This window comes from Leopardus geoffroyi, chromosome C2 (assembly GCF_018350155.1).
Source record: "Leopardus geoffroyi isolate Oge1 chromosome C2, O.geoffroyi_Oge1_pat1.0, whole genome shotgun sequence".
Taxonomy (NCBI): Eukaryota; Metazoa; Chordata; class Mammalia; order Carnivora; family Felidae; genus Leopardus; species Leopardus geoffroyi.
This window is the reverse complement of record NC_059333.1, coordinates 150,212,482-150,237,586: the sequence shown is the minus strand read 5'-3', so window position 1 is coordinate 150,237,586 and position 25,105 is coordinate 150,212,482. Positions and strand designations below refer to the sequence as shown.

Below are 25,105 nucleotides of genomic sequence, written 5' to 3'. Positions count from 1 at the left end.
GGCCCTGTTTCTCCAAATTCAAGCGTGGGGAAAACAGAGCATTCCCTACATGGGAAGCTGGCGATGCTGGTTGAACCAATTTATACACTTTCTGTAAAAAAAAAAAAAAAAGCCACCTTACCTTTCAGGAGAAGAGAAAGGCAAGGGAACACCCAGCTAAGCATGTTAGAAAATCCTTTAGAAATACATTGACAACACTACTAAGAGATTTCTGTCTGACCAAACATTTTTTTTTATTCTTCCACCTGAGGTTTCGAAAAAAATCATCTACAAGACCCAAGGTCATTAAATCAATTAAACATATATGCCTGCGTAACTTTGCCGTAGAAAAATCTTGGCTACAGTGTGGTGTTATTGAGTTAGGTACATTAAGTAAACACTCATTTGAAGACCTTTTCCACTGGAACGTGAGAATAAGTCAGTGAAAAGAATACATTTTCTGAACATCACATCGGCCCCATTAGGAGAGCTCTGTGATCACATTATTATGTGCTTTGTCTTCAAACAGAGACTTCCCTGTCTTTTTCACCCATAAGCAGAAAAAGTCCTTTCCATGCTCATTATCAGGCTCCCAGAGCCCGTTCTCTCTGATGTGCCTCCCTCCCTCACTTTGGAGCTCTACTTCCTTGAGATCTGTCATTGTCACCTTTATTATAATGGAGTCTTACAATCCCACAGCTAGTGACACTCAGGGGAGGAGTATTCTGATGAGGAGGGTGGGGGTGCCCGGGGAAGACGTCTGTGATGGAAGTTTCCACAGAGGCTACACTGAAAACTCGCAGAGAGAATGGAGGACTGGTAGGGAGATGGGCATTTCACTACCCAGTTCCCCTCCCCTGGTCTCCTACAAGAAAAGTCAAAAAGGCCCGGAGTATCCACGAAAGGGGATCTTGTGTTATTCTAGTTGCATTATTCTCTCCCCAGGTAAACAAGCAGAATCGTACACAGTTGAGTAAACAGGTCGAGGTGATGTATTTTCTTTGTATCATATGTGAGCAAAGGGAGCTTAACACACCCACGGGAGGAAGGAATGAAAGCTGGTTTCCTTTTCTCACATTCCATAGAGCGTCTGACTCAATGGTAGGACAGTTAACCAGACCAATAGGACATGATGAGTTTCTTTCATTCTAAGAAGAGAATGTGCCTCCACGGGTGTTACTCAACCAAAAGAAGGTCCGGGAGATCAGGGTGTATGATTCACCCACATTTGGAGGGTAGAATTAGCCTGCAATATCAAAAAAGGCATCCGAAGTGCAAGACCAATATTTTTAGAAGTACATCTAAGAAACGGCCAGACAGGTAGGGCAGCAATAAATCAGAAAAGGTTTAATTCTTCCAGTTTGTCTGCTTTGGCCAAAACAACAGAATTCAATCAAGTTCATGTGCAGATATGATTTGCATGACTTGTTTAGCATTCTACAGATGAATACAGATCAGGTCTATTCATCTATCTATCTGTCCATCTGGGGTTTTTTTGTTTGTTTTTTGTGTTGTTTTTGTTGTTGTTTGTTTGTTTTGTTTTGTTTGTATTTTTCTCCCTAAGAGTGAACTGCCAAGACAAAGTAATTTTAAATGTACACCACAATGTGCTGAGTTGCAGAAGGATCCTGCAGATTTAGAAAACTGCTAGTGGCCCTCTCAATCTTTTTCATTATTTTTTTGAACTTGCAATTAAAATCATGCTGCAATCTTAGGAGAGACGGGATCCAATGGCATATGAAAATGGCACATGAGTTGCTCTGCAATTTTGAACAGAACTAAAGAAAAACTGCAGAGTTGTGGGAAAGGAAGAAAATATGTGCTTTTTGCAGACATAAAATACGGGCTCAGGAAAATGAGAGATACAGGAAGGCTATTCCAGACAGAGAAATACTGCAGCGGGAAACTCTTCTGCTAATAAGGGTAGTAAAGGCCAAGTGAAGAGGAAAGACAAGAGACCCATAATCATCTGCAAGAGGAAATAGGTTGGGGCAGTGAAATATGACACTTTGCTCAAAGTAACCCAAGGGCAGTTTCAGAGCAGTGGGTGATCCTGGGAGAGATCAGAGTGCAGAAAAGCACAACAAAGGTAAAAGTTGATGAATGTTCACTAGGATAAATTCCAAATGGATTAAAGATATAATTAAAACTAAAACAACTTGTGTTATTAGAAAACATGGAATTCTTCCTCTATAATTTAAGATGGAGGAAAGCATTTTTCCATGACCAAAGATTCAGTAGACACAAAATAAAGAGTGATTAATTTGTCTACATAAAAATAAAAACTTCCGAATGGAAAAAAAAAAAAAAAAAAAAAAAAAAAAGAAGAGGAGAAGGAAGAGGAAGAGAGAAGAAAAAAAAAAACCAAACATTTTACAAACCCCATAAAGACAAACAACAAACTGGAAAAACTATTCACACCACAGACAAAGAACTAATCTTCCTATCGATTTTATAGAAATTGAAGAGACCAATAGGCAATTGATATGACCATCAGTTCATAGAAGTAGAAATAAAAACAGCTCAGATGTATGAAAATATGATCCAACTTCATGTACAAGAGAAATGCAAATTCACATTACACTGAGATATCATTTCTAAAATTCCAAATGTTTGATGACCAGCTGTGAGACTGGGTTTTCCCAGAAAGAGATTTTAGGACAAATAGTTTAGTGTAAGTAGTTTACTTGGGAGGTGATTGCAGGAAATGTCAGCAGGGAAGTGAGGAGAAGGGAAAGGAGATATGATAGGGTGTGTTATTAGGCCAATTACCGGGATGGGTATCTGGACCTCAGCCGGGAAACTGTGGGAGACACTGCAGAACGCACTTCAGAGCTATCCCCTCAATAAGTGACAAAGCTGGGGTGTTTCTCCACCAACTGCCTGGCCACCATTTTTGATGGCGGTTTGTGGGGAATTAACTCTCAGGCATTTCTGCCTTGTCTCCCACACTCACACGGGGGCCAAGCTGGCTTCCTGAAGCCAGAAAAAAGCCCTGGGGCAGAGAGTTGCAGCTGTAGAATAGCGGTGATGGTCTAGAAGGCACGGATGGGGTTCAGTAGCATCCTCCTCCTTTGATGCTGCTGCTAGGGAACAGGCACTCTTGTACGTTGCTGGTGAGAATGGAAATTGTTACAACACCTATGGTAACTGACAGTGTCAGTGAGTTGTTGGCTGCCTGGCAATACCTAATACTGATTCTTGTCTCTTGGTGCATGTACCCTTTGACTCAGCAGTCCCACTTCCGGGAATTTATCCTACAGCTAAGACTTGCACATGAAGCAAATAACATACATAGAAGATTATTCATGCGGCACTATTTGCAATGACAAACTCTTGGAAACCACCTAATGTCCATCAGTGGGAAGGGGCTAGTTAACTAAATTAAGGTGCCATGGAATGCCACGCAGCTATAAAAACAAATGAGGCAGGTGGCTCTGTTGGTTAAGCATCTGAGTCTTGATCTCAGCCAGGTCTTGATCTCAGGGTTGTTGAGTTCAAGTCCCGTGTTGGGCTCCACGCTGGGCATGAAGCCTACTTAAAAAAAAAAAAAATGAGGCAGTACTCTGAGTACTGATGTGGTGAGATTTCCAAGATAGGTTGGGAAGTAACAAAAGTAAAGGGCAAGAAGATTATACTCTCTTTTCTGTAAGAAGGGAGGTGGAGGGTAAGTAAGCCAAACTCATATTGACTCATATATGCACAGAGAAACTGGCTGGATACAGAAGAAATTAATAGTAATGCAAAGGTGAGGGTTGTGGAGGTGGTAACTGGTGAATCGGGTGAAATAGAGATAAAACTGTGAATACATTATTTCATTTGAAAATTAAATTAGAAGTGCCTCTGGATGTGGGTATCTGGGGGATATGGAATTATGTGGCACTTTTCCATCCTATGTTCTATATTTCTGATTTCTTTCCATGTTCTACACGGCGCGTGCATTACTTGGCAATATGAAAAAATAGCAGAGATATAATGACTATGTGAAACTAAGGAGATGGACAGTGGTCAAAAATAAAATGGAAAAATTTATTGGACTAGGTACAGAATAAAAGTTGACTGGCTGTGGCTAAAGGAGGAAAACAATTTACTGGAAGGGTGTGGGATATTTCATAGAATCACCAGAAAGGTAGAAGCAATGGGCTCAAAATAAAAGCAGAACCATCAGAGGAACAGACTGTGGCCATGCCCCCACCGGACTGGGTTCCCTCTGCCGTCCTTAGGGGAACAGGAAGTCAGACCAGAGGTTTCAACCAGAGGCACCAAGATATGACAGCTTGTAGATGTCAGAGCAAGGCGTGAGGCAGGTCACCAGGCAGAAATGCCAAAGCAGATGGCCCAGAACTGGACACAGTGAGGACGTCAAAGGGAGGAGAGACTGAGATCAGAGGCAGACTCTTGAAGAGGACCCTAAGGTTGTGGAGTCCCACCATGCCCAAGAGAGTGATACAGCATTCTGGTGGGAGAGCTGTCAACAAACCCACAAAAATGCCCATAACAGTGTCACCTTGAAACATTGGCCAGACCCAGACAACAAAAGCCAGTTCATGACAGTAACCTGTCTATGAGGAGATGCCACATTCCTCTTAGCCCTAACACCAGAAGGGTCAAAATAAGCAGCTAGGCTGTGGGGAGGACGTAATGGGGAGAGGAACAAGTCAACCTATTCTCTTCATAGTCCTACCTGGGATAGGGAGGATAATTTTTACCTTCCACTGAAGGTAGAAGTATGGACAAACTGAGATTGTGTTTTGCAAGTTAGTGACCGTAGGACTCTGCTGCCTGGAGAAGTCCTAGAAGGTCATGGGCATTCATTTCACGTGCCTTCGAGTGGTAATGGCAAAACCACTCCCGTGGAGGAGACTTAAGGGGGTGTTGGGTGGGGTGGACAGCAATAAAGTTGCTTGTAGGAGTGCCTGCCCGTGCAGTGACAGTAGTGTAGAAAACAGTAAATCTTCTGTAGCTACATTTCACCTGCTCCCATTTCAAAGTCCCAAGCAGAAGTAACTGATTGGCTGAGACCTTGTGCACATGCTCCCATGTGCAACATGCTGCCATGTTGCTCAGAATACTCTACTCAATGAATTGGACAAGTTTAGGAAAGGTGGATGGGGTTGATATACGTGCACTCTAATGGGAGGTTCTGCATTCACTTTTGATGGGTATTACACCCTGCTAAGTGCCAGAGGAGGAGGGAGGACGGGATTCCAAGAAGAGTAAAAGAGACCCTTCCCTCAGTGAAGTAGAGTCCCACTACATTATAGCAACTATGACACAAACGTATCTCCCTTTCATCTAGAACCTTGCGGTTTAAGAAGCGCTTTAATGTGTGTTGCATTTGTTCTTGACAACACAATGAGAAAACTCTCTAAGGCCCAACGTGGTGGTGCCTGGCAAGTGGTAAGTAATCGGTAAATGTTTGTTAAATGAATGAGCAAAGGAACGAGTTGGGCAAGGAAGAGTTAAACCCAGTGTACAAAGTACAGGCTTTGCAGTTGGTCAGTCTAGTTCAGCCCTGTCCGATGGAACCTACCATGGATGTGGCTCTTTCCGCTGTGCAGTATGGTAGCCAGATACGCTTACTGAGCGCTCGAAATGTGCCAATGAGACCGGGGAATTGAATGTTAATTGTCTTTAATTATAATTTATTTCAACGTCAATTAAAATGGCCACAGGCATCTAATGGCTACTGTACCAGACAACACGGGTCTAGAGTTCTAATTCCAGTTCTGTTTATCTCGCTTGTAATCTGAGCAAACTCTTTAGTTTCCCTAAATCACAGTTTGTCCAAATGTGAAACCGGGAAAATAGTGGTCCCCTACTTAACCGTTCGTGATGGTTAAAGGAAGTCTTATATGTGAAAAGGTGGAGTTCACTAGGCTGCAAAAGGCAAAGCTTCATAGCCGGCAGAAACTCAACAAATGGAAGCCACCATTTAGATTCCTGACTGCCACCGCAGAGGAGATGCCAAGACTCAGGGGGATTAGAGAGCTTTGTTCAGGTTACATGGCAAATTCGCCGCAGACTAGGGTTTGCATCTCCTGTTTTCCCTACCACGGTGGCTTCCTCACTACCAGCTTAAACAAGAGCTCCAAAACCCGTTTGGGCAGTAAGAATTGTCTGTGGGTTGAAAAATGTCTTCCCTATATGTTTGTGATTAGTATTCACATTCATGTCGATTCCGCCGGGATTAATAAAACAGAAATTTGTTTGAAAGCATTACTGACTTTATAGGAGCGTCTTGTCATTGTGCAGTGTCTCAACACATACTAAAAGTACAACTATTATCATGTGAGGTACATCAGGATCTTTGGACATTGAAAAGGCATCCTCATCCTCTTTGTTGCAAAGGTTAACACCTTGTTAAAACAAGAGTTAAAGAATGGAAAGATACAGGAGATGCGCACACAAAAGAGTTAAGTATCAAGAGAAAAGGGTGATGCAAGAGATTCCGTCAACCAGTATATATTCCCCGGTACTTGTGCTAGAAACATGAATGGCAGTTTTTACCAAAGAGGGTTTATTTAAAGTCAGTTAATAGAAAAGATCAATGAGTAATTCCCTAAAGGACTCTGCAATCATCAGCAACTATAATAAATAAAGCTCTGAGTTTAGTTTTCAAAAATGAATTGCACCCATTCAAGTGGGGTGAAATAATGCTTTAAAGCCAATTATGAGAAAGATTTCAGACTTTTAATGACTGGTCCTGAGTGGATGAATATAACCCAGAAGATGCACATGAGGACCCGTTGGGATGAAAAAATAAAATACTTCAACTTCTATATTTACTTTCTTTCTTAAAAAAAAAAAAAAAAAGAAGCCAAGTTTCACTGATATTTCATACAAGCATTGAGAGCAGTACATATGTATAATTTAAATAAATACACATCTAGAGGGTGCATACTCTAAATTATTTTACTAAGAAGACTACACAATGCAAAATCTTTCAAAATGTTTGTTTTAGAAGACAATCAGCTCAGGATCACGCTAGTTAATCAATACTGATGATCAATTACTGATTGGTAAAAACAAGCCAAAAATCGAATCTTAGCTAGCTTTTCCTATGTAACAAAACACCCCAAAACGAGTTGGCTTTCAGCAACAACCATTTTTTTATTGTTCTGAACCTGCAGAGTCTCACTCGCACTGCAATCTAAGAATATGGGTTCCAAAAACTAAGAGTCCTATGAGGAAGGGCTGGAAGACCAGGGATTATTATGCTATGAAAAAAGAACATGAATAGGAAAGAGAAATATGTGTGTTAGACATTTACTATCTTGATTTCTTATGGCTTAGATTTGAATACAATTTATAGTGGAAAGAAAAATATTTTGAATGGACAACTGGTTGAAGCAACAGAAATTAAAGCATTTTTTTTTCTTTTCCCTAATTGATCTCAAGATGACGATTTTATAGAACTACATGATTTCAGAGAGTTACATTTGTGTGAACGACACAGTCAGCTGACTTCAAAATAACTGGAAAATCCTGGAGGAGATGTATACATTACACACTTGTCGACTTTTCTCATTTTTACCAAGAAATTGGCCATTTCCTGCTCCTCATTTTTAAAGAGAACCCATGGTCTTTGTTTCTTTTTCTTTCCCCCACCAACTCAAATTCTCCAATTGTAAATTCAAAATACGAGCAGATTTGAAGATGGATTATGAAGAATGAAGCCTTGGTATAAACAAAAGAAAGATGAAGTAAAACGCACGTCCGTCACCGCATGAGAAGTGGTATGACAAATGTGCGGAACCTCTGCATCAGATGTTAGTGACAGGTACCACTTGTCCACCCGAAAGAAATATAGGAAATAAAATCCATTTTAAAGAAAACTTGTGCATGTGTACCGTCCCTTCTGGGTACAGCTGAAACAGTGTTCTGTTAGAATAATTTCGTATCTTAACCTAGCACTAAAATGTCTGCAAGGTTAAATCAAAATGCTGTAGAATGCTATCCGATATTTAAGAAATAATCTAATTTGTAATAGGATTTAGAATTGAAATTTAACACAATACATTTTAATGACCAATAACCTTGGGTATTTAGACCACGATAAAATGTATACTTTTAACAAACAACGAACCAAGGCTACAGTGAAAACAAGAATGTCATTTTATTCAGTGGCATAACTGGAAGAAAAGTCAGAAAGGACTATAGCCTTACTCAAAGAGAATTTTTTTAGTCAGGTAGTTAAAAAAAAAAAAAAATCAATCTCTCTGTTCCTCCACTTTTCTAGGCCCAAAGTTATTTTTTGCTGAGTGGTGCAAAACAGAAAATGGACATTTGCTTCTGGCATTGTGACCTTCTCCAGGCCCCTGTCCGAGCTGCCCCGATGCAGTGTATTTCTGGCATATACTTGTGATATAATCTGCCACCATTCTCCATAAATGTTCAACTTGACAGCAAGTGAGAGGAAAAAAAAAGTCTCTTTTGCATCAGTGAAGCGTGTTACACTACTACAAACACATTTCTCTCTTTTAAAAGATACATGATTTTTTAGAAAGATTAATTCGGATGGGCAACTCCTCAACACAGTTATTTTTCTTCTGGCTATGCACATTAATCCATCTAATTTTTGTTTTAAAACCAATAGGGCTCTTAAATATTATAAACGATCTCTAATTCTTAAAAAGAAATTTATAGCCGGTCCATACGTTTTCCAACTAAGACACAGCATAAAACCTCCATCTCTGTACATAGACACTAATACACGTACACACCCGATCCAACTCCACACTTATCCACTGATGACTAAACCATCTGAGATGGCTTGATGGGGGACGGTGGGGGGCGGGGGGAAGAGGCTGGAGAGGATTTTATTTTTTACAATAGGCATGCAAAATATTTACTGAACAAGACATTTTGCTCTGTCTTTTGCTTTAGTGTGTGGGGGGAATCATAATTGTATTTAGACTTTATATGGCATGGGTTACTCAGTTCACAGCAGAGGCACCTGCAGCAAATTAATTTGTTGTAGCACATTAATTATCTCATAGCTTCTATTTAGGCTGCAGCTGTTGCTATTATGTTAATAATATTTTTTATCACCACTGTATACAACAGGTTATGGAAATAATAGAAATATCTCTCTTTTTGGCTTCCCCCCTTGTCGTTTCCATTTTTCTATGTCAGAAGGAAAGACTGAAAGAAATTTAGGCAAATTAAGCCCCAAAGCGCACTATAATTTTCTATTTCTGAACCGATTTGTAAGAGAATGGGTAACTGAAATTAGCAAAGAATCACCCCACACAAAGATGGCGCGTGCAGAATTTGTGAAAGCGAAAAAGAAGACGAAGGAGAAGCAAAAGAGGGACGGAACACTGCAGTGCTGGGGTGGTGAGTGTTTGGATGGGGGCGGGGAAAATGCTGCAGTTTTCATGAAATAATAAGGTGGGGGAAAAGAGGCATACAAAGAGTAGGTTTTTCATTGTTTGTAAAATATAAACACAGATGAATTCTGTCTTTGGTTTGTTCATGCTTTTCACTCTGCACAGCAGGGATGTTCTTAAGAAGTTGCCCTCTGCGAAATTTCACTAAATGGGAACCGTGGACCCTGCATGATGGGATTATAATCACACCAGCCACTCCTTTTACATAATTTTTTGTTTAAGATCCAGTAAGACTCCCTGTTTTTAATATATATAAAGCAATAGACATGTATGTGTCGATAAACTGAGAGTTTGCGTCCCCAATAGCCCAGTGCAGGCTAAAACAAAAAAAAAAAACGGTGATATCACATCTACAAATCTCAATGGATTCAAAAACAATATGAAAATTTTTAGCTGACAAGAACATGTCTGCTGCCTGCAGTCCCTGCAATAGCTCACCATGTTGCCTACTAACCGAAAGATCAAAAATTATCGATTTCATGGCGCTGCGTGCTCTGGAAAGAAAAGCTACTTTAAAATTTGCATTGTTTAAGAAATGAGTTAAAAGAAAAGAATCATTTTTTCCTGAACACTTTGGAATGTGAAAATGGCTTATTTTAATCTTATCCATGATTTACTATAATTCTATTATTTTTAGCAGCTGGAGTCCAGAAATGATTTTTTTCGATGAATTTAGGATTTTGCCGCAGTATACATCTGCAGTCCCAGAATCCTCCGGTAAGTTAATCCTTCTTGCGATGGGAAACGCCTTTAACCTTCTTGTGAATGAAATATCTGCAACCATTTTGAAATTTTTAATACAGAAGTGTGTGTGTGTGTGTGTGTGTGTGTGTGTGTGTGTGTGTCTATGTTGGGGGGGGGGTTATGTCTCCAAAGCGTGATTTCTTTGCAACGCAGCGGTAGGTATTTGTCTTAATTCTTAGAAACATACACCTTTGTGTTCTTTGAATATCATGGATGATATCTCCATTGCTTTTCCTTCACACTTTCTATGGTAGCCATTGAACGTATGTACATCCTTAGTATGGCAAGGACTGTTGTGTCAAACCAAGGAAGGCCTCGAGAACGCTAACTCCAAGCAGGAACCGTGTTCCTGGCATAACTGAAGCCGCCATGATCGTAGCTACCACTCTGCTGCTGCCACGGCCACCACCATGGCCATCGCCTCCCACCACCTTCACAGCCCCCTCCCTCATGCTGCAGCGCACCAGATGCAAGCTTTCCACGGTGGCTCTCCGCCGAATTTGCCCAGTGGGTTCCTAGATTACTTCTGTGTGCGAGAATAGCCAACCATGTAGCCTGACAAGAGGTATTTACAACTACTTAGCCTGTTCAGCTGGAAAGAAATCAAAAGATAACACTGAACCCTGAGATGATGTATTGCGAATCAAAAGTCCCAATCCATAAATAGCGCACTTGATGAGCTGCTAAATGAAAACCTGATCTGATTATTGCCCAACGTTTTCACGTTGTTCAGAAAGAAATATTTTTAACACACCTTCTTAGAGAATTGGGACTGTTTATAAATGCAGGGAGTATTATTTAGTCTTACCTTTCTGCTGGGAGAGGTTTCTTCTCAAGGAGGTTCGGATATCGAGTCCAGAGGAGACCACACCCTCATTACACAGTTCTTATTTTCTACTGTTTCTGCTTACTTGTAAGTAGGACTGATTAACAGCTATAATTATACATTAATTTAAGGGACCTAATCAAAAGAAGACGGCCACTCATTTCCCTCTCTCTAAAGGAAACTCATTGTCATAGTGCTCAATAAATGTTTAATTAATGGATTTGATAGTTAACTATCCAAAAAGTGAATGGGCCTTCTTTACAGTGCTGCCTTGATTAATGTTTCTGTTGGAAGTGCACAAACACGCTGGGCATTTCTTTCTTTGCCTAAGGTGATTCAGAATCATGTGTTTTAGTGAAGGGATGCTTTCCATTCAGAATCCATGTAATCACTGCTTGATGTGCCAATGGTCTAATATCATGACAAGCAATACTTCCTCTGTTAAACCAGCTGGAGACACTTTTGGTTTCTAGGCACAGAGCCTGAAATTTGGAACCATTTGTCTTTTGCAGCTTTTTTTTTTTTTCCGTTTAATGCAGTCTTTTGCATTAAAATGGATTAATTCATGTCAAACCCAAATGGCTGGCTCTAGAAGAAGGTGTAAAAAGATAACCAAATGTTTTTTATGAAACATATTGCCCAAGGCCAATTTTGAAAAATCATTTTTACAATTATTTTTACAATTATTTTTACAAATATGTTTACAATTATTTCACCAACTCATCAGGTATTTTGATGCTTGTATTTCTTATTGGTTTAATGGTAGCATTTGTCTTTATTGCACAGAAGTTATTCAACTCATATGTTCGGTGAGAAATTGGAACAATTTCTGTTTTTTGAGAGAAGAAAATAAAAATGCTGAGCAATCTGTTAAATTCAACTAATATTTTTAAATGCTAGTCACACAGTAATTCTTCAGTACACTTAAATTTGATAGGAAACACAGCTTACTGCATTGTTGCAAATTTTACATTTCCTTTAATGACATGGTGTTTACCTAAAATATTAGCAGGGATTTAAAAATCTTAATTCCAAATTTGGATTAAGATATCTAAATTATAGAAAATGTTTCAATTGTTTTGGTACCTGAATAAAGAAATACAAACATAGAAGAGTTTTTATCCTTTAGAGGTCCTAATGGTGCAAATATCTCTAAACCAGTTTTAACAGAGTGCCTTATTGAGGAAAAAAAAAAAAACAACAAAAAACCAATCCCCCTCCAAAGGGAATATACAAAAAGGAAACATCCATGAAAAATTGCTCAAATGTTGATTAATCAGTTATCTGATTTTAAATGTATGACTCTAATCGAATCAACTGTATATTCTTTAATACTTTTTATGAGGATTAAAATTGGGGGTCAGTGCCTAGAAACGCTATTTACACTCTGAGTTTACATGAGAAGCACTGTTTTGATGAAATACCTTTTTTAGTTTAATTTGTTTGAATTCTGACTGGCCGAGTTAATCACCACCATCGGCTATATTTAATTCTATAGAATTACTTGCGCAGATAAAAATGAGAAAGTAATTCTAGACAATGGATCTCACCGAACATCGTCTTAGTGTGTGTACTCTTTCCACCGGTATGGTCATGGCAGTTAAACGTTACCGCTGTATGTAGTAAAATACCTTTAAGACGGGGGAGAAAAAGAATTATTTAAAGAACATGTTGGCCCTGAGCATTAGCTTGCCTAAAACTACATATCCTACTCCATGAGTGAATAAGTAGGTTTCCTGCCCATACCTACGTATAAAGACCTATTGTTTGCATTCATTAATTACAGGGATAAAAGACCCAAGACAACTTTCACTGTTGCTTTTTGCACTCTCCATTGTTTTGGAGGAAAAATAAGCATAAAATAATAGAGCAGAGAAACTGAATCAATCATAATTGTTTCAGCTTTGATAAATGCCTATCTTGCTGGGTGACAATCGAGACATTTCCAAGGGAAAGGAAGACCCAATTTTAGCCTGCTGATACGAATTAGAAAATGTTTTTGAGGAATCGAAAATTAGTTTTCAAAAATCACAAGCTGCCTAATTGATTACTCCTTCCATAAACAACACACTTGATTTCTCAAAAAAGTAATACCTTAGAAATGCATTTCCTCCAAAGAAACACGCTCACAAACAAATCTATTGATAGTAGTAGTACTGTGGAACCAGATAAAAATGGAATCCATCAGAATTAACCTAATTGACAGGGTTCTAGAGCTAATCCATTTCCATCAGTCATTTGTTCACAGCGCTTACTCCTAAAGACTTGTTGAATTGCGGACTGGGCGCCCATCCTAAGAGTTCACAGCCTTCGGGAGGAGGGATCGCAGGCGGCCCGGCCGGTGTTTCACTTCCAAATTCAGGCTGAGCAACCGGTCGGGACGCGGGATCCGCGACCCGGACGGGGGGGGGAGGGGTGGGCTTTGGGGCGATGTGAGGCTCGCAGACGAGCCGAGTCCTGCGGGGAGAATGAGGCCCAGACCGCAAAGACCACGGAAGCCCTAAACCGCTGGAGTTCCTCGACTCGACAGCGGGGCGGCTGCGGCGGCGGCCAGCAGCTCCGGGAGCTGGCGGGCCGCGACCTCAGGGCCCGCGCCGCCACCCGCCCCCCACCTCCCCCCGAGGGCCGGAGCCCAGAGGCCGCCTTCCGCGGGCAGCGGGAAGCTTGCGGCAAGCCCGCGTCGGCTCTCCCGGTCGGGGCCCGAGCGGGGGCGGGGACGCCGGGCTCCGGACAGTAGAGGCTCCGGGTGCCGCCCTCCCTCCGTCCCCGGGCCTCCCCGCCTCGGACCATAGCGCCCTAGCGAGCCGCCCCCCAGACCCGCACCGCGGACCAGCCTCGGGTCCCTCTCCGGGGAGCGACAGGGGAGTGCGCGGGCGCCCCGCCCCGGCCCCGGGCGGTCGGACGACGGCGGGCGCTGGGCGGCGCGGGGACTACTTTCCGCCGCTCTCTCGCGCCCCGCCCCTTGTCCTCGCGCGGCGGAACGCTCCGCGCTGCGCCGGTGGCGGCAGGATACAGCGGCCACTGCGCGACTTATAAGAGCTCCTTGTGCGGCGCCATTTTAAGCCTCTCGGTCTGTGGCAGCCGCGCTAGCCCGGCCCTAGGAGCGGAGAGCGAGGGGAGGCGGAGACGGAGGAAGGTCCGAGGAGCAGCTCCGGTCCCCGCCGAGCCGCAACAGCAGGCCGAGGACGGTCGGACTCCAGCGGCGGGAGGAGCCTGTTCCCCTGAGGTGCTTGGGCGCTCCTTTCCTTACCCTTCCGGGGCTGCTCCCGCTCCGTCTTCGGAGCCAAACTTCGTCGCGGGCGCGCGGTCCCGGCGGCGGCTGGGAACCGGGCCCGGCGCGGCGCGGAGGCCCGGGGTGGGGAGCGGGGGGCGCGGGCTGGGGGCGCCGAGGAGGCGGCGGGGGCGGGCCGCGCCCGGGGGGCGGAGGGCGGCGGCCGGGCCCGGGTTCCGGTAGCGCTGTTCCTCGGGGGCCCCCGGGGCGCCGCTGGAGGGGAGGGGGCGACGCGAGGGCGCGTCCAGGAGCTCGATGGCCGGCGGGGGCGGGCGGGCGGGGGGGAGGCTGTGGTTTCCGTCCGGGGCTCCGGCCGCGGCCGAGTTTGGGGGAGGGACCCTGCGCCTCGGGATGCTCCGGGCCGGGGTGGGGGGCGGGGTGGGGACGGAGGGTGGGGGTGCTCCGCCTTCCCAGCCCCATCGGGGAGTTGGGGTACGGGTGCTGGGCCTGGGACGCCAGCCTAGGTCCCATCTGCAGGGCCGATAGGGCCAGGAGACTTTCTGTTCCAATTCTCTCTTTCCGTTTCTCGAGAACGAATTAAGAGAATCCTTAAAGAGAATTGTTAGTATTTTTTTTTTTTTTTTATTTATTTTTAATGCCCTGCTTCTGTGAGTTTGGCACTGGTTCTTGTTTGGATCCGAGCAACTTTAAACCTTAGAGGAACCAAACTCCTAGTGCAGACGGTGCGATGCGTCAGTAGGGCTTGCACAAATAAACCCATGTCCTGCACCTACGTTTTCTTGTACCGTGTGCAGGTGAGTGGAAACGGCGTGCAATGTGCTGAGAGTCTTGGATTTACGGCGGTGGGTGTGAGACCCTTGTAAAAATAGGGGCGGGGGCCAGGGCGACTGGCTTTTACTGTTTCTTATCAAGCGAACCGCGGGATTCAGCTTCTGACTGCTTGGAGGAGAATCTTGGTAGAAATGATGTATTCAGATACTTTTATGGCAGCTAAACGTGATTTTTGGAGCACGTTTTTCTTTTCAGCGGAGTGAATTTTTCCCTCGCTACAAAATTGACCAAATGAAATTCAAAGTGTTGCAACTTCTTTCAGTGTTTTGTCTCGGGAGAGGATTTTGAACAGAGACTTTCGAAGTTCTCAAAGCCAGCTTCTGAATCCGCGAAACTTAAAAGCTTTGGCAGTTGGGTGTAGTTGTTTCCTTGGTTTTCTGTTCCCTTTCGGAGGGAGCATTGTCTCCATACTTTGTATCTTCCAGACATCTGTGGTCTCCCCTCCCCCCTGAGTTTGTGAGTGGTGAATGAAGAGAGACTGGCCTGCTGGTATGCAGAGGTCGGCAAAAGGAAATCGAGGAGTGGTTTTAGTGAAATGAGAGCTTTGTGTCGTGAATAGTGGTGGCTTAGACTAGACATCAACTTGAAGAGACGGCTATCCTTTGATAAAGTCTAGGCTACTGTTTTTCAGATCGTTGGAGTTATAAAGCATTTTGTGTGGAATTTAGGAAGTCATTTCGTTACTGTGAGTTGAACATTCAGTACCTTCAGATATTCTTCATGTGAACTTGTCTGCGTCCTACAAAATAGTCGACGTGCCTTGAAATGTATTTACATAATGCTACTGTTAAGTATCCGCTTAGATTAGTGACCTAAACTACTTTGGAGGCTTTGTTTTGGGTCTAAACAGGCTGCTGCAGTATTTATTTTACGTTCCCAGTTGAACCCACAGAAATCTCTGGATTTAAAAAAAAAAAAAAAGTACCATTATGGTTACTTGAGAATATCATTTCACAAAATTTGCTCAATTTGCACCAGTATTCATTACTTTGACCTAGTCTTTGTTCTGAAGGCCATGTACAAGGACAAGGCCCTAAAGTGATTGCAACAGTAACTTGAAAAACTTGCAGAAGACTGTTCTATAGGATTAAAGGAATGCTGAGACTATTCAAGTCTGAAGTCCTTGAGGGGGAAATGAAATGCACTAGGAAGTTTAGTATAGCGTGCAACTTAGAGTCCTTGTGGAGTCCTAGGCTTGAGATTCTTCTCCCAGAGGTTGGGGACCAGTCGTTTTAAATAGTTTCCAGGGAAAATGAAGTTTTAAGAATAAGGTGGTTAATGAAAAAGTAAAACCACTGTTTTTTACCACTGTTAAAGTGTCAAGAAGCATTCAAAAGTTTTCTTTTTTTGAACCAATTGTTGTTATCTGACTACTTTCTTTGCCAAGAGTATTATGTAGAGTGTAGAGTAAGTATTAAACTTCTCAAACTGAATTGAGCTTCCTATGATTACTAGTCAGGCCTAGAGTAAAAATTCTTCATGTAAATAAAGTTTTGTGTGCTTGTTTTCAGAGAGATACTGCCCAAATAGAAGGGAAGACATGAATGAAGTAGGCCAATTTCTCTAAGGGTATTTGAAGGTGGAGCACTTAGGAAAACTGGCTGCAGATACCCGTCTTTATTGTTTGGAGGGTGGGAAGAAGAGCGTAAATATTGAAACTAGGGAGGTGGGTAATTCAGAAGTTTGAGTATCTTTTTTATAGTTTTAAGAAGCGGTGAAATTAAAACTCCAGAAATGGACTGAGTGTATTTAGCCAAGTGAAACTTTTGTGTTATTGAAATGAGAGAATGTATCTGTTCAGTTACAACAAGATTTTGTTTCTCTTTCATGGTTTACTAGTTGCTGATAATCAGGAATTGCAGATGAGTAGGTGGTGAATTTTAAGTTTGTACTTAGAGCTTGGTGGGAAGTGTGCTTGATTGCTAACCCAGGACGGAAGGGGTGAATGCCTTTTAGAGTAGGACACACTTTTTCAGTATCAGCAACTGTTGTGTAGTGCATATAGACTTGTGACATTGTTTTTGAAAACATGAGTTGTATTAACTTCGTTTTCTTGTAACTCTCTTTTTGTTGGGAATGTGATATCTTCTGTTGAAATAGCTTGACTGAAAACATTTTTATACCATAAAAGTAAATAGTAAACAAAGACTAGGGACTGCTTCTGAGGATTCCAGAGCATGTAGCTACTGCCTCCAGTACCCTAATATAGAGGATACTGATTTGCAGAATCAGTTCTCAGTTTTCAACAGACCATTGTTAATGTGATGCTGTTCTAATTGTGTGATTAGATAACTGGCTAATAGGCTAAAATAAGTATATGCTTCTCAGGTTCCACAAAGGGAGAATGTGTGATTTATGTTGCTTGAAAATGAGTAGGAATTAACTCCATGGCTTTTCATCATTTAAACTCAGGAGAAGGTGATTTCTTCTGTTGACTTAAGAATGCTGCTTTTGCGTTTCATGCAAGACTGAGCTTGACTCAATTGGAAACTTAGACCCATCTGTTGAGGCTTGAACCCTGCTGTCCTTAAAAGTATGTATAAAACCTACTTTCTCTGAAGAAAAAGATGCTCTTAACAGAGAAAAGGAAGTTAAATTAGGAACCCTGTTTTAGAGTTTAACTGCCTTTTTAAAATTTAATTGTGGACATCTCTTAAGAGAGACATTCCCACCCCCAGAGTCTCCCTCAAACCTGATGCTGCAGCAGAGTGAGAGTAGTGTTAGGGCATGTTTTCATTGCATTCTTTGGTCATGTTGAGTGCCCTCCAGTGGATATAATGTAATGCTTCTGGTTGTTTTTTTTTTTTTTTTTACCCCCAGCAAGTTTGTATGGAATCTATTTTTGGATAATTCTGATGAGAAAGCATCAATTGGGAAACCTTTTGAATTCTAGAATAATTTATTCATATTAATATTTCTGATTAAAAGACTGGCTTGAGAAAATGTCATTTCAACCAATATTTATAGGAGAAAGATCAAAGTTAAAATAGGGATCACGTATTTAAGTCACTTTAAGTAGGTTAAGTATATCATAATGGTAAAACCAAAAACTGATACTTTGGGGGTAAAAGATCAGGTGTTTAGCCATCTTAATGAGTTACAGAAACTCAAGTGGTCAGCAAAAGTTAATTGAATCTCTCAATTTGTCTAAATCCATTACATGATAAAACATGAGTAAGTGCTCAGCTCAGTTATATTATTAAGGAATATGTCTGTTAGGATCTAGATAAAAACAAAGCCAGCTGAGTCAGTGTATGTGAACTCTGGACCATAGTTACTGTAGGCTCTCATTGTGTAGAGTTGTGGGTGGTGATACACTAATTTTTTGCCCTTTAAGTTTTTCAATAAAAACCTTTCTCCAGGCTCCTGTATTAAAGTTCTTATGTTTCTGTTAGTAACACTTTTTTTTTTATGAATATACTTGTTTCAAATAGGATTATTAGTAACAAGAATGAAGTGTATTCTCAATTACCTTTTGGAAGTCAGATGTTAATTTTACGGAAAACTCATCGGTTTAGAAAAAATTTTAGATGTCTTTTTCATAATGGGTGGTTGAAATGAAATTGAAAAGTTGATGTAGGGAAGGGAAATGACAGTATTTTTGCTCTTGGAATTCAGCATAATATTGTGGAAACGTTAATGATTTTTGACTATTTGAGAAACGTATTATAGTTAGGAGTTTTTTTTTTTCTTTAAACACGGCAAGAATGCCTCAATTGTTTTATGTAAGTGGTTATTCCAGAATGGATTGTATTCCTTCATAAAGAATCATTTTTTGGAATTAGATGTCCAAGTTACTTCTTAGTATTTGCAGCATTTATTATCTCTAAGGTCAAATAGCTTCTGTCCCAATTTTCCAAGATTTTTATAAGAGATGAGAGTAGATTTGAAAGTTCCTTTAAAAATCATGTACATACAGTTTACTGAAAAAGTCTACCTATTAGGGACTTAATTTATTTCTTGAAATTGGCTGACATACAACATGTTGGCATTCAAGATAAGTGACTAAAGTAAGATTGCTTTCAAAAGCCATATAGGTTTGGTCTTCTGTTACAGTGGGAATGGCCTCTCAGTGTTTCTAGGACCAGACAGCATGGGGTGTCTGAGACCGTGGACTGCAAGAAATTGGAGAGTACAAGTTCCATCTAAGCAGCCAGTCTTCGGTTCCAGCCATTGTGTTGGTATATTCCCACATGAACTGTATTGTTCATGTTGTCATATCATCTGATTGTTTTTTTCTGAGAGAAGAAGGATCAGATTTATGTGCATCCTTTGATTTGCACATGTTGGTGAATGAGATTCATGTTTAAAGACACTGTTCAGCACAAATAAAATACACCTGTTAGCAGGATACTGCTAGTTTGTAACATCTGCAGTACTTCGATTTAGAGTACAGTTCTTAATGATTCTGAAATGAAGATAATACGAATCTGTGGGTTTGTATAACTTAGGAAATAAGATTGTTAAACTGTTAGGGTTATATTTTGGCACTTGGAAGATGCCTTCTATCAATTGATTATACGCAGGAACTTAACATTTTCATGTGATTGTGAAATCTGGAAGACTCAATTAAGTTTAGGAATTATAAGATGGTTTGGGTCAAGGAAAAGGAAAAATAACAACTTGATCATCTTAATTATAGCTTTTTAAAGTATTTTTAAAAGAGATCTCAAAACTTAATCTGTGAAGGTATTAAAAACGCTGGAGATGCTGTGACTGCATGTACGTAATCATGTCAGCCTAAAATTTTATTAATGCCTTTAAATCATGTTCTCCTGGTTTTTATCTGAAGTCTACACTTTTTTTAAAAAATTAATTTTTTTAATGTTTATTTATTTTTGACAGAGAGAGAGACAGAGCATGAGTGGGGGAGGAGCAGAGAGAGAGGGAGGAGACACAGAATCCAAAGCAGGCTCCAGACTCTGAGCTGTCAGCACAGAGCCCAACGCGGGGCTCGAACCCACCAACCGTGAGGTCATGACCCGAGCCGAAGTCGGACGCTTAACCGACAGAGCCACCCAGGCGCCCCTAAAAAAAAATTTTAATGTTTATTTTTGAGGCCAAAAGCATGAGTGGGGGAGGGGCAGAGAGAGAGGGAGACACAGAACCTGAAGCCAACTCCAGGCCCGATGTGGGGCCGAACCCACGAACCAAATCTTGAGATCATGACCTGAGCTGAAATTGGATGGTGAACCAACTGAGCCACCCAAGTACCCCTGAAGTCTACACTTTTAAGATAAACTATTATCAGACCAAATCCAAAACTTAAAAACAAAGTTTAGATAATTAAAAATATATTGAACGTAAGTTTTATTTAAATTAATGGCATTCTATTATTTGGTCAGAATAAATTTATAAAGGCAGTTAGATTTTGGTTAAATCTTTTTTTGCTAGGGTAAAAATTTTCATTTCCGGAGTTGGAAAAGTTGGCAAACTACATGTTTAATTACATGTTTAACCTGCAGACTACATGTTTAAATGACAAGCAAGCTATGTCTGGACTGAAAGTGCAATGCATAGGACAACATTGGTTATAAAAAGCAGTATCTGAGAATAGTGCTACAAATGTATTTTATACGATATGGTATAGAATACAAACTAAACTGATCAGTGGACTTTTTACAAAACATTTGTCTCAGAGGTACTGACTCCCTGGCCTATCCTCCTATCCCTGTGTAACTTTACCAAGCCACTGTAAAGTTTCCCTTACAATATTCCAGAAATTTCCAGCCTTTGATTTCTTTTGAACTTGTTGAAAAGGCTCCCCCTCATTCCCAGCAGTTTGAATAGTGTGAACAGCTGGATGATGCTGGGGTGAAAATGCTCCATAGCACTTCTCGTTTTCTCTCCTATTTTTTCCCTCTCTTAATTTCTTCACTAATGTTCCCACAGTTTTACTTGTGATTTCGTCATTCACATGTTGTTATGCCGGTAGTTTCCTTTCAAGATTCGTAACAGGTATGTTAAACAATGAGTTTAAAAAATTGGGCAGGGGGAGAGATTTTTAACCTGTCTACGTTCTTTCAAGTTCATAAATCCTTGTGGCATACAAACCATATCTGTGATTAATAAGTCTTATCTTAAATGCTGGTAGTTGATTTGACTTGGAAGTAAAAGATGTGCAAAGGCCGAAGGGCTAGTTTAATAAGCTTCTTTTATTAAAAGGGTTTTATGATAGCTTAAATAATTGTGATATATGTGTATGTATATATACCCATTTTATTGTACATTGTCCATATAAAAATGACTGCAGAATTTCTTGGAAAAACAATTTGAAGGTGATCTTAAATGATTGTAGTAATTTGCACCGAGGGGTGGTTGTTGTAAACTACTCTATTTTTTAAGTATAATTAAGTGGTTTGGGGGTAAGAGTGTAGGGAGCAAGTCTTTGAAGTTTTCCACATACTAGATGAGTGCCGTATGTGTAAAGCAGGAACCAGAGTTTCTTAGAAATATTTTTCAATCTAACTGTCGAGGTTTCCAAGTCGAGTTCCATTCCACTGTGTAGAAAGTGCTGGCTGAGACACCTAAATTATTTTCTGAGCTACTGAAAGAATGCAGTGGTGTCAGACATGTATCTCCCTAATAGTTCATAGATGCAAAAGTGGACACCAAATGTTACAGGACACCTAGTATGCGTGGACATAGAACTCTTTAGAAAGCTTAGTAAGTTTAGTCTGTTTTCTCGCATTTTGCTTGATTTTAAAGTTTGGTTTTTTAGGCTCAGCTAATTGGATCCCTTTTTTTTTGGTAAGAATACGTACTGATCTGCTTGAAGAATACCCTGACAATATGCTAAAGGACTTCACGTTTCTCCCTTTGCCATTATATCCCAGATACTACGTTTCTCTAGAAAGCTCCAAGACAGGAAGACTATTTAACCTTCTCTGCTTTTCAGATGAGTCCCCTCTCGTCTGTCTGAAGCTAAGCAGGAACTCCTTCAACGCCCTGCCAGTCTGCATCGAGTGTCCATCTTTAAAATGGAGGAGGGACACCTGGGTGGCTCAGTTGGTTAAGGGTCTTGACTCCTGATTTCGGCTCAGGTCATGGTCTCACACTTCACAGAGAGATCAAGTCCTGAGTTGGGCTCTGCTCTGAGAGCCTCCTTGGGATTCTCTCCCTCTCTGTGCCTCTTCCCCGCTTTCATGTGTGCTTTCTCTCAAAATAAATAAATAAACTTAAAAAAATGAAATAAAATGGAGGAAATAGTATATTCTGGTCAGAGGCCAGTCCTGACCCATGTGGTTTCAAGGACTTTGTTCTTTTAGTTCTACCTAACTCTTCTGTATTAGCCTTATCCCTTCCTCCAGATTCTAATCCCCTTACTTTTTAAGTCTCCATCTCCCACCTTTTATCACTCACTGTACCTTATGTAACTCCCAGAACTCCTTTTATTTTCAGTGTATTCTGGGAATGTTCCCTTCTCTCTCTTACTCCAACTGTAACCTAGTCTGTCCCCTGATAATGCTACTTCCTTGCGGCTCTCTCAGTGGTAAATGTTTTCCCTTTTTGCACACATTTTACTACTAAACTGAGAGGTAGAGAAAGTGTCTTTGTTTTTCATTCACTTCTTAACCGTTATTTTCTAGAACTTCGATCTTTGACTCTCATGCCATCAAATTATACTACCCACTACCCCTCTTTATTTCAGTCACCTACTGACTTCCTGGGGAGGTGTTGGGATATTTGAGAAGAGAAGAAAAAGTAAGGAGGGTCATCTCCCTCCTTCCTTGAACACTTTATTAGCTTGGCTCAGTGTCCTCTTTTATTTCTGTCATAATTCTTGGAGATGTCAGTGTCCGTGTAGAGCAGTGCTACTCAAAATGTCGTCTGGTCTGAACTGTTGGTTACTGGTGAGGATTATGATAAGGGGTTTGTGCCAGAATATAAATCACCTCTGTCACTAAGTTCACTGTTTAGTCCAGCTGACTTTTTTTGCAGCAACTCTTTTTTGATAAAGGAAGCAGCATGTTGATATATCATCTGGCACAGGCTCCTCATGGTGTCGTGGTCTGGCTCTTTGAGGAACACTGGTATAAAAGATGTTCTGGCCTATTCCTGCTTTCTTCTCCAGTGATCTCATTTTTCACTCTAATTCAACCACATGTTCCCATTGTCATATCCTAGAATGCTTCGTCTTATACTAATTACTACCCCCTCCCCAATCTCATTTCTTCTTTCTTTTTTTTTTTTTTTAACTTTATTCTGAGAGAGAGCAGGGGAGGGGCAGAGAGAGAGAGGGAGAGAGGGAGGGAGGGAGGGAGGGAGAGAGAGAGAGAGAGAGAGAGAGAGAGAGAATCCCAAGCAGGCTTAGTGCTGCCAGCACAGATCTGGATGTGGGGCCAAACTCTCTGAACTGTGAGATCATGACCTGAGCTAAAATCAAGAGTCAGGACACTTAACTGACTGGGCCAGGTGCCCCTCTCCAATCTCATTTCAAGTGCCCCACTGCCTTACTCCTCTAGGAAGTACTTGAATTCCAGCAGCCCTTCAGCCCCACCAGAACCTATAATCTATATCCATCTAGCCTTTTCAGGGTCCCTCACCCTCACTTACTCCCACCTGAGATTTCGTATTGAATCATAATCACTTTCTTATATACACTTTCAACAACTTTGTCTCTCCCTGGCTTCATCCCCAGTGGTCCCCAGTCTGTTAGTTCGCTCTCTTTTATGATTGCATCTTTCTTTTCCTCTAACATTCCAACACCTTCTCCCCTATTCTTCCTCATCTAATACCCTTGCTTTCTATCTCACTAAGCATATTGAATGATTTGAAAAATTCCTGCATGCTCCCGTATCTGTGACCGTGTGCTTTACCTTCTCCATCACTGCATGAACTGTAGTGTTCCAAGACAACCAGTTCATTTGTGTACTAGATCTCGTTCCCTTCTTGGTCTCAAGAATATTATCACTCTTGTCAGTCTCCCTTCTCCTGCATCATTGGTTTTTCCTTCTGTGCTGGCTCTTCCCATGAGCACACAAACATGATATTGCTTATCTCATTTTAAAACAATTTTTTCTTCCTGTCTCCCCTGTTACCCACCACCCACACAAAATAGCTTGAAACAATTGCTTTTATTCACTCTCCCTTTCTTTTGAACCCATACCAGGAAATCACCATGTTATAAATTAACAGTCCTCATCTCATTTAACCTATGAGTAGCATTTGGCACAGTTGCTTGAAACACTTTCTTCTTTGGCTTCTAGGCTACGATGTCTGCTAGCAGGTTTTCTTCCTGCCTTGCTGGTGGTTCCTTCTTCGTCTCCTTTGGGTTTTCTGTTCTCTCTCTCTGATCTCTTTTTTTTTTTTAATTTTTTTTTTTTTTTTCAACGTTTATTTATTTTTGGGACAGAGAGAGACAGAGCATGAACGGGGGAGGGGCAGAGAGAGAGGGAGACACAGAATCGGAAACAGGCTCCAGGCTCTGAGCCATCAGCCCAGAGCCCGACGCGGGGCTCGAACTCACGGACCGCGAGATCGTGACCTGGCTGAAGTCGGACGCCTAACCGACTGCGCCACCCAGGCGCCCCTCTGATCTCTTTATTGATGTGACTGAGAGTTTAGTCTTAAGACTTATTTTTTGTTGTCTAAATACACTCTCTAGTCTCATAGCTTTAAACAGATGGCATTTAATCTGTTTGCTTCTGACTTCCAAATTTATATCCCTAGCTTGGGTTTCTCTCCTAAACTTTAGATTCTAATACCCAGCTATTTTGAAAAAAAATTTTGGGGTGTCTAAGAAGTATCACAGACTTAACTTTTCTAGAAATGAGCTCTCAATTTCCCCTAATGGCTGCTTCTCTTAGTTGTTTCTGAATGGAACTGTTATCTTTCCAGTTAACTCAGGCTTTTCTTTTTTTTTTTTAATTTTTTTAATATATATATATATTTTTGGGAAAGCATGCACGCACAAACAGGGGAGGGGCAGAAAGAGGGAGATACAGAATCCGAAGCAGGCAGGCTCCAGGCTCTGAGCTGTCAGCACAGAGCCCGACGTGGGGCTCAAACTCACAAACTGAGATCATGACCTGAGCTATAGTTGGATGCTCAACCAACTGAGCCACCCGGGCGACCCCCGCCCCCCACTTCTTTAAA

At 41.4% G+C, this 25,105-nt stretch overlaps 1 protein-coding gene and 2 long non-coding RNA genes across 5 annotated transcripts in view; 2 read left to right on the top strand and 1 right to left on the bottom strand.

The window, feature by feature from the left end:
- The first annotated feature begins 8,900 nt into the window (after positions 1 to 8,900).
- LOC123576203 lies at positions 8,901 to 11,609 on the top strand. Its single transcript, XR_006701225.1, has 3 exons — positions 8,901 to 9,321; positions 10,012 to 10,091; positions 10,398 to 11,609. It is a non-coding gene; the product is annotated as an uncharacterized LOC123576203 (long non-coding RNA).
- Positions 11,610 to 11,696: 87 nt separating this feature from the next.
- Positions 11,697 to 13,641, bottom strand: LOC123575761. The gene is made up of 2 exons (XR_006700984.1): positions 13,200 to 13,641; positions 11,697 to 12,575 (listed from the first exon to the last, which is right to left on the bottom strand). It is a non-coding gene; the product is annotated as an uncharacterized LOC123575761 (long non-coding RNA).
- A 260-nt stretch (positions 13,642 to 13,901) lies between these two features.
- CTNNB1 (catenin beta 1) overlaps positions 13,902 to 25,105 on the top strand; it is a 41,262-nt gene continuing 30,058 nt past the window's right edge. The window contains exons 1-2 of one of the 3 annotated variants that reach the window (XM_045436437.1): positions 13,985 to 14,170; positions 20,900 to 20,965. The gene's annotated coding sequence lies outside the window, so the exon portion shown is untranslated. Of the gene's footprint in view, positions 14,171 to 20,899; positions 20,966 to 25,105 lie in introns of all 3 variants that reach the window. The other 2 variants (XM_045436436.1, XM_045436435.1) reach the window with 2 other exon arrangements.